Source organism: Schistocerca piceifrons, chromosome 6, assembly GCF_021461385.2.
Source record: "Schistocerca piceifrons isolate TAMUIC-IGC-003096 chromosome 6, iqSchPice1.1, whole genome shotgun sequence".
NCBI lineage: Eukaryota > Metazoa > Arthropoda > Insecta > Orthoptera > Acrididae > Schistocerca > Schistocerca piceifrons.
Window position 1 is genome coordinate 207,982,925 of NC_060143.1, and position 8,122 is coordinate 207,991,046.

Sequence of the window (8,122 nt, forward strand, 5' to 3'; positions counted from 1 at the left end):
GGACAGATGACAATGTGTGCCACATGAAAGAGAAGTAGGGGCTCCAGGGTATGGGTAGCAGACAGCGGCCGGGGGAGCAGCATAGTGACACGGCTCACCACGCCGCATGACGTCACTGGCCTAGGATGACACTCTGGACGTTCGATACAGAGCTGGATAGTTGGTTTTTGATGCTTACAATGTACGCTATCCAGTGACATTAACGTGACAACCTGTTAAAGGCCAGAACAACCACCTTTTACAATGAAAGGAACACCCTTAGCTGCTTACAGGCGTTGACATATGTCAACGGGGACAGATGAAAATGTGTGCCACATGAAAGAGAAGTAGGGGCTCCAGGGTATGAGAAGGAGACAGCGGCCGGGGGAGCGGCGTAGTGACACGGCCCACCACACCGCATGACATCACTGGCCTAGGATGACACTCTGGACGTTCGATACAGAGCTGGATAGTTGGTTTTTGATGCTTACAATGTACGCTATCCAGTGACATTAACGTGACAACCTGTTAAAGGCCAGAACAACCACCTTTTACAATGAAATGAACACCCTTAGCTGCTTACAGGCGTCGACATACGTCAACGGGGACAGATGACAATGTGTGCCACATGAAAGAGAAGTAGGGGCTCCAGGGTATGGGTAGCAGACAGCGGCCGGGGGAGCAGCATAGTGACACGGCTCACCACGCCGCATGACGTCACTGGCCTAGGATGACACTCTGGACGTACGGTATGGAGCTGGAAAATTGGTTTTTGTTGCTTACAATGTACGCTATCCAGTGACATTAACGTGACAACCTGTTAATAGCCAGAACAACCAACTTTTACAATGAAATGAACAACCTTAGCTGCTTACAGGCGTTGACATACGTCAACGGGGACAGATGAGAAATTGTGCATCGACCGGGATTTGAACCCGGGATCTCCTGCTTACATGGCAGACGCTCTATCCAATTGAGCCACCGAGGACACAGAGGATAGCGCGACCTCTGTCGGTTCTCCCTTCTATTCCAGTTTCGACTTGTTCGTGGAAAGAAAGTGCGGACACTAATCTCTCTGATTTTATCCTCATGGTCTCTTCGCGATATATACGTAGGAGGGAGCAATATACTGCTTGAGTCCTCAGTGAAGGTATGTTCTTGAAACTTCAACAAAAGCCCATACCGAGCTACTGAGCGTCTCTTGCAGAGTCTTCCACTGGAGTTTATCTATCATCTCCGTAACGCTTTCGCGATTACTAAATGATCCTGTAACGAAGCGCGCTGCTCTCCGTTGGATCTTCTCTATCTCTTCTATCAACCCTATCTGGTATGGATCCCACACCGGTGAGCAGTATTCAAGCGGTGGGCGAACATGTGTACTGTTACCTATTTCCTTTGTTTTCGGACTATTTCCTTACGATTCTTCCAACGAATCTGTCTGGCATCTGCTTAAAAAAAAATTGTTTAAATGGCTCTGAGTACTATGGGACTTAACATCTGATGTCATCAGTCCCCTAGAACTTAGAACTACTTAAACCTAACTAACCTAACGACATTACACACATCCATGCCGAGGCAGGAATCGAGCCTGTGACAGTAGCGGCCGCGCGGTTCCAGACTGGAGCGCCTAGAACTGCTCGGCTATACCGGCCGGCCGGCATCTGCTTTAGCGACGATTAATTTTATAGGGTCATTCCATTTTAAATCACTCGTAATTCCTAAGCCCAGATAATTTATGGATTTAACTGCTTCAAGTTGCTGACCTGCTATATTGTAGCTAAATGATAAAGGATTTTTCTTTCTACGTATTCGCAGCACATTACACTTGTCTACATTGACATTCAATTGCCATTCCCTGCACCATGCGTTAATTCGCTGCAGATCCTCCTGCATTTCAGTACAATTTTCCATTGTTAAACCTCTCGATGTACCTCAGCATCATCCGCAAAAAGCCTCAGTGAACTTCCGATGTTATCCACAGGGTCATATATACATATTGTGAATAGCAACGGTCCTGCGACACTCCGCTGCGGCATACCTGAAATCACTCTTACTTCGGAAGACTTCTCTCCATTGAGAGTGACATGCTGCTTTCTGTTATCTAGAAACTCTTCAATCCAATCACACAATTGGTCTGGTAGTCCATATGCTGTTACTTTGTTCATTAAACGACTGTGGGGAACTGTATCAAGTGCGGAAGTCAAGAAACACTGCATCTACCTGGGAACCAGTGTCTATGGCCCTCTATGGACGAATAGCGCTAGCTGGGTTTCAGACGATCGTCTTTTTCGAAACCCATGCTGATTCCTACACAGTACTTTTCTAGTCTTCAGAAAAGTCATTATACTCGAACATAATACGTTTTCCAAAATTCTACAACTGATCGACGTTAGAGATACAGGTCTATAGTTCTGCACATCTGATCGACGTCCCTTCTTGAAAACGGGGATGACCTTCTATTCGATGGAGAACAAAACGTGATTCATTTGAAAAGGCCATCTGTTGACACTCAGTGGACGTCCAGCTCCGGCACTGGCGTGCAAATTTCACAGCCTTCGTCGCCCATGAACGGCAGCCAGCATTTTTCTTTTTTTGGTCATCAGTCCCCAGACTGGTTTGATGCGGCCCGCCACCAATTCCTTTCCTGTGCTAACCTCTTCATCTCAGAGTAGCACTTGCAACCTACGTCCTCAATTATTTGCTTGATATATTCCAATCCCTGTCTTCCTCTACAGTTTTTGTCCTCTACAGCTCCCTCTAGTACCATGGAAGTCATTCCCTCATGTCTTAGCAGATGTCCTATCAACCTGTCCCTTCTCCTTATCAGTGTTTTCCACATATTCCTGTCCTCTCCGATTCTGCGTAGAACCTCCTCATTCCTTACCTTATCAGTCCACCTAATTTTCAACATTCGTCTATAGCACCACATCTCAAATGCTTCGATTCTCTTCTGTTCCGGTTTTCCCGCAGTCCATGTTTCACTACCATACAATGCTGTACCCCAGACGTACATCCTCAGAAATTTCTTCCTCAAATTAAGGCCGGTATTTGATATTAGTAGACTTCTCTTGGCCAGAAATGCCTTTTTTGCCATAGCGAGTCTGCTTTTGATGTCCTCCTTGCTCCGTCCGTCATTGATTATTTTACTTCCTAGGTAGCAGAATTCCTTAACTTCATTGACTTCGTGACCATCAATCATTATGTAAAGTTTCTCGCTGTTCTCATTTCTACTACTTCTCATTACCTTCGTCTTTCTCCGATGTACTCTCAAACCATACTGTGTACTCATTAGACTGTTCATTCCGTTCAGCAGATCATTTAATTATTCTTCACTTTCACTCAGGATAGCAATGTCATCAGCGAATCGTATGATTGATATCCTTTCACCTTGTATTTTAATTCCACTCCTGAACCTTTCTTTTATTTCCATCGTTGCTTCCTCGATGTACAGATTGAAGAGTAGGGGCGAAAGGCTACGGCCTTGTCTTACACCCTTCTTAATACGAGCACTTCGTTCTTGATCGTCCACTCTTATTGTTCCTTCTTAGTTGTTGTACATATTGTATATGACCCGTCTCTCCCTATACCGTACCCCTACTTTTTTCAGAATCTCGAACAGCTTGCACCATTTTATATTGTCTAACGCTTTTTCCAGTGTCTTGATTTTTCTTTAGCCTTGCTTCCAATATTAGCAGTAACGTCAGAATTGCCTCTCTCAGTCCCTTTACTTTTCCTAAAGCCAAACTGATCGTCACCTAGCGCATTCTCAATTTTCTTTTCCATTCTTCTGTATATTATTCTTGTAAGCAGCTTCGATGCATGAGCTGTTAAGCTGATTGTGCGATAATTCTCGCACTTGTCAGCTCTTGACGTCTTCGGAATTGTGTGGATGATGCTTTTCCGAAAGACAGATGGTATGTCGCCAGACTCATATATTCTACACACCAACGTGAATAGTCGTTTTGTTGCCACTTCCCCCAATGGTTTTAGAAATTCTGATGGAATGTTATCTATCCCTTCTGCCTTTTTTGACCGCAAGTCCTCCAAAGCTCTTTTAAATTCCGATTCTAATACTGGATCTCCTATCTCTTCTAAATCGACTCCTGTTTCTTCTTCTATCACATCAGACAAATCTTCACCCTCATAGAGGCTTACAATGTATTCTTTCCACCTATCTGCTCTCTCCTCTGCTTTTAACAGTGGAATTCCCGTTGCACTCTCAATGTTACCACCGTTGCTTTTAATGTCACCAAAGGTTGTTTTGACTTTCCTGTATGCTGAGTCTGTCCTTCCGACAATCATATCTTTTTCGATGTCTTCACATTTTTCCTGCAGCCATTTCGTCTTAGCTTCCCTGCACTTCCTATTTATTTCATTCCTCAGCGACTTGTATTTCTGTATTCCTGATTTTCCCGGAACATGTTTGTACTTCCTCCTTTCATCAATCAACTGAAGTATTTCTTCTGTTACCCATGGTTTCTTCGCAGCTACCTTCTTTGTACCTATGTTTTTCTTCCCAACTTCTGTGATGGCCCTTTTTAGAGATGTCCATTCCTCTTCAACTGTACTGCCTACTGCGCTATTCCTTATTGCTGTATCTATAGCGTTAGAGAACTTCAAACGTATCTCGTCATTCCTTAGAACTTCCATATCCCACTTCTTTGCGTATTGATTCTTCCTGACTAATGTCTTGAACTTCAGCCTACTCTTCATCACTACTATATTGTGATCTGAGTCTATATCTGCTCCTGGGTACGCCTTACAATCCAGTATCTGATTTCAGAGTCTCTGTCTGACCATGATGTAATCTAATTGAAATCTTCCCGTATCTCCCGGCCTTTTCCAAGTATACCTCCTCCTCTTGTGATTCTTGAACAGGGTATTCGCTACTACTTGCTGGAACTTGTTACAGAACTCAATTAGTCTTTCTCCTCTTTCATTCCTTGTCCCAAGCCCATATTCTCCTGTAACCTTTTCTTCTACTCCTTCCCCTACAACTGCATTCCAGTCGCCCATGACTATTAGATTTTCGTCCCCCTCTACATACTGCATTACCCTTTCAATATCCTCATACACTTTCTCTATCTGTTCATCTTCGGCTTGCGACGTCGGCATGTATACCTGAACTATCATTGTCGGTGTTGGTCTGCTGTCGATTCTGATTGGAACAACCCGGTCACTGAACTGTTCACAGTAACACACCCTCTGCCCTACCTTCCTATTCATAACGAATCCTACACCTGTTATACCATTTTCTGCTGCTGTTGATATTACCCGATACTCATCTGACCAGAAATCCTTGTCTTCCTTCCACTTCAGTTCACTGACCCCTACTATATCTAGATTGAGCCTCTGCATTTCCCTTTTCAGATTTTCTAGTTTCCCTACCACGTTCAAGCTTCTGACATTCCACGCCCCGACTCCTAGAACGTTATCCTTTCGTTGATTATTCAATCTTTTTCTAATGGTAACCTCCCCCTTGGCAGTCCCCTCCCAGAGATCCGAATGGGGGACTATTCCGGAATCTTTTGCCAATGGAGAGATCATCATGACACTTCTTCAATTACAGGCCACATGTCCTGTGGATACACATTACGTGTCTTTAATGCAGTGGTTTCCATTGCCTTCTGCATCCTCATGTCGTTGATCATTGCTGATTCTTCCAGCTTTAGGGGCAATTTCCCACCCCTAGGACAAGAGAGTGCCCTGAACCTCTATCCGCTCCTCCGCCCTCTTTGACAAGGCCGTTGGCAGAATGAGGCTGACTTCTTATGCCGGAAGTCTTCGGCCGCCAATGCTGATTATTTATCAAAATTTATGCAGTGGCGGGGATCGAACCGGGGACCGAAGACGTTTTGATTATGAATCAAAGACGCTACCCCTAGACCTCGGGTGTACGAATCAGGTGCCTGCTGTGGAGGGTATTATGTAACAATGTTCGCTGTACGGCCCTTGAGCAAATACTGTTGGTAGACTACTGGTTCATCTGGGCTGTAAGTTGGTCAGTAGTTGCACGTCTGTCCCCCCCCCCCCCCCCCCCCTCCTGTACATCTACTAGGGTCACTCCAAAAGAACACTATTTTTTTTTACAATCCATCTTTTATTCTACATCTTTGAAAGTTTTACAGTGTGTAGATACATCTTTTAGGAACAAAATTTTCATTTCTCCACATAATTTCCAACCCTCTCAACTCCCTTACGCCATCTTGGGACCAGCGCCTGTATACCCAGAGGGTAAAATTCTGGACCAACCTGTTGGAGCCACCGTTTGCCAGCGTGCACGAGGGAGTCATCATCTTCAAACCTTGTTCCACGAAGTGAGTCTTTCAGTTTCCCAAAGAGACGATAGTCACAGGGAGCCAGGTCAGGACTGTAAGGCGGGTGTTTTAGCGTTGTCCATCCGAGTTTTGTGATCGCTTCCATGGTTTTTTACTGACATGTGGCCGTGCATTGTCGTGCAACAGCAAAACGCCCTGCTTTTGCCGATGTGGTCGAACACGACTCAGTAGATCTTGAAGTTTCTTCAGTGACGTCACATATGCATCAGAACTTATGGTGGTCCCTCTTGGCATGACTTTTCCAGCAGAAGGTGTGGTTTTGATTTTTTTTTCTTGGGTGAATTTGCATGATGCCACCCCATTGATTGCCTTTTCGTCTCTGGTGAAAAATGATGGAGCCATGTTTTGTCACCTGTCACAATTCTTCCAAGAAATTCATCTCCACCGTTCTCGTACTGTTCCAACAGTTCACTGCATACCGTTTTCCTTCTTTCTTTGTGAGCCACTGTCAACATCCTGGGAACCCACCTGGCACAAACCTTTTTTAACGCCAACACTTTCAGTATTCTGCAAACACTTCCTTCCCCTATCCCATCGTAGTGTAACAATTCGTTCACTGTGATGCGTCTGTCAGCAGTCACCAATTCGTTAACTCTCTGCACATTATCTGGAGTGTGTGTAGTATGAGGCCTGTCACTGCGATGACAATCCTCAATATTGCTGTGCACGCTTTCATCACGTAACCTGCGTGCCCACATACTAACTGTACTGCGATCGACAGCAGCATCTCCATACACCTTTTCCAACTTCTTGTGGATGTTTCCCACTGTCTCGTTTTCACAACACAGGAATTCTATGACAGCACGTTGCTTCTGACGAACGTCAAGTGTAGCAGCCATCTTGAAGACATGCTGTGACGGCGCCACTCACGGGAACAAGTTGAACTAAGTTTGAAAACAAGCGGGAAGGATGCATCTACACACTGTAAAACTTTCACCACATGCAGAATGAAAACTGTATTTTTACAAAAATTGTGTGAATTTCTTTTGGAGTGACCCTCGTATATCTCTACAGGCTTCGTCCATCGCTGTCGTCTATGGTCCATGGTTCACCCCTGTGGCCCCACCACCGGTTTTGGACAGCTCCATTTTGCCGTGAAAGGTGAGCTTCAACCGCAGCGGCACGTAAGCAGTTTATAAAATGAGCAGGTTAAAAAAAAATCATTTTATCCTAGGCTCGAAAGCCAATGAGCATGCCGCTTTGCCCGTCAGATAAATCGCTCCATCTCTGCATTGTGACGACGACTGCATTGTTTTCTGTGTCGTCGCACCCCCCCCCCCCCTTACACGACTTATTTACACCCTACGGTCCGTGAGTGGTTATTGCACTTTGATGTTCAACACAGGTGATGGCTGCATTAACGTGATTGGAGCGCGCACATAGATACCTGGACAAGTAAAGTAAGGAAATGTTCAAGATATTAGAAGAATGTAATAAGTGGCAATGAAAAGTAAATTTTCAAGACACATAGTATCTGCGCAACGGAGAAAATGCAGGAAGGATAATAGAAGACAGGCGGTATATCAAGGAATTAAAAAAAAAAAAAATATGCCGTAGCATCATATTGGAAGACAGAAAAAGTATTTAGAAGTACAGCAAGGCGTAGCCGAGGCGAAAACAGCAATACAGAAACTAAGTTCTCTGCTATTGTCTTGTAAGCAAGATGTTCTATAGAATTATTGTAGAGCCTATAGCATGTTATGGATGTGAGTGCAGGAAGTTTACTGCAAAAAATAAAAACAAATTGAGACATGCAGAAATTGCCTACCTCGGAAGGGCGTATAGAATGAAAAACAATAAAAAAC

The 8,122-nt window shown here is 44.5% G+C and overlaps 1 non-coding gene across 1 annotated transcript; it reads right to left on the bottom strand.

The window, feature by feature from the left end:
- Positions 1-893: 893 nt before the first annotated feature.
- On the bottom strand, positions 894-970 carry Trnat-ugu. The gene has a single exon. It is a non-coding gene; the product is annotated as a tRNA-Thr (tRNA).
- Between the last annotated feature and the right edge of the window lie 7,152 nt (positions 971-8,122).